General features: G+C 47.1%; 1 pseudogene; it reads left to right on the plus strand.

The window, feature by feature from the left end:
* The first annotated feature begins 436 nt into the window (after window positions 1-436).
* On the plus strand, window positions 437-554 carry LOC124723733 (annotated as a pseudogene).
* The last annotated feature ends 1,321 nt before the right edge of the window (window positions 555-1,875 follow it).

A 1,875-nucleotide genomic window follows, 5' to 3' on the forward strand; every position in this document is an offset into this window, starting at 1 on the left:
TCCTAATCAAAATTTCACTTTCATTTCTTACATTCTGCATGGTTTTATCGAAAATGGAATTATTCATCAATTTATAAAAAATCTTTTACGAAATCAATAGTCGTGCCTGCCCTCTTTTTGTTATGTAATTCAATATACTCCTTCAGCCAGGGGGACTGATTGAAGGAGATAGCCAGGGTGATTCTACCTAGCTCCATCCCTAAACTGAGACATTTTTGGAGATTACGATAATGAATTACATACCTCTGCTTGTGTCCAACAGTGGTCATCAGTGTAGGGATAGTGCTTCCTCGCAGATCTTGTTGCTCTGGATATAACGGCAAGTTGCTTGCCATTTCATGCAAAGTGACGGGGTACATGATGTCTGCCTCCAACATATACCCTACATCAGAATCAGCCGCCAGACCCAATATTTTTCCACCTAATCCCACTAATTGGCAACGGCCTTGCCGCAGTGGACACACCGGTTCCCGTCAGATCACCGAAGTTAAGCGCTGTCGTGCGTGGCCGGCACTTGGATGGGTGACCATCCGGACCGCCATGCGCTGTTGCCATTTTTTGAGGTGCACTCAGCCTCATGATGCCACTTGAGGAGCTACTCGACCGAATAGTAGCGGCTCCAGTCAAAGAAAATCATCATAACGACTGGGAGAAGGGTGTGATGACCACACGCCTCTCCTATCCGCATCCTCATGTGAGGATGACACGGCGGTCGGATGGTCCCGATGGGTCACTTGTGGCCTGTAGACGGAGTGCTTTAATCCCACTAATTCGTTTTCGGGCACCCATTGAAACCCACCAACCGGCAATGGTTGCATCATGGCACTCTATATATCATCCAAATATAGAATATAACTTGAATCAAGGGATGCGTTGAACCCCGCACCCATGCATGGGTTATTCCCTTGGCGTGTCTATGGACACATTGACAAAGTCCTCCACGGATCCCACTCTCAAAGAAAACAAGCACAACAGCATCAGTCAAAAGTCGATGCTGCTCCTCGTTTTGTTTAGTATTGCGGCCCAGGACAACCCAGGTGCCGTGTGATTAAAGGTGGAATCCAGAGAGTACGTGGCCATGCATACACTCTGTAAATTTTCAAAACATCCGCAAGCAAGCGCACGTCGGCGCCCTTGTATAGTCTTGCGTATTCACCCAAATTTGGAACGTTGAATTCCCGCCAGGCATTCAGGGCATGCTCATAATCTGCACTAGTTATAGCATCGCCTGTGAGAGTACTGGAAAATGCAGATGGTTTTGTAGAGTTTCGCCTTGCTATCCAGATACTCCTAAAGGAAAACTCCTTTCCTGGTCACAAGCTGCCGGCCGGAGTGGCCGTGCGGTTCTGGGCCCTACAGTCTGGAGCCGAGCGACCGCAACGGTCGCAGGTTCGAATCCTGCCTCGGGCATGGATGTGTGTGATGTCCTTAGGTTAGTTAGGTTTAATTAGTTCTAAGTTCTAGGCGACTGATGACCTTAGAAGTTAAGTCGCATAGTGCTCAGAGCCATTTGAACCATTTTTTTAGTCACAAGCTGAAACTTTTCCTCATCGGGGTATGCAGATAGAGTGATATGGATATCCTCCCGCGGTAGAGTTTCAACAAATTTCCGGAGTGGCGCCTGCATAAAACGTAGCGTATCGAGGAAGCGGAGCGTAATTTTTGGCGTCATTCGTTTGGAGAATGAAATCTACTTCACAACACTCTCAGGCAGGACACTGACCTGATTTTTCTCTCAGCCGAAATTAACCAATTGCTCAGATAGAAAGTGAGTGTCATACCCACTTAAATTACGGATGAAAACGGGCATGTTTATGGTAACTGATACTTCAAATTGCATGCGTTGTGAGCCGCACCATGGAACTTCCCCATAAT

This window comes from Schistocerca piceifrons, chromosome X (genome assembly GCF_021461385.2).
Source record: "Schistocerca piceifrons isolate TAMUIC-IGC-003096 chromosome X, iqSchPice1.1, whole genome shotgun sequence".
In the NCBI taxonomy this organism is placed as follows: Eukaryota; Metazoa; Arthropoda; class Insecta; order Orthoptera; family Acrididae; genus Schistocerca; species Schistocerca piceifrons.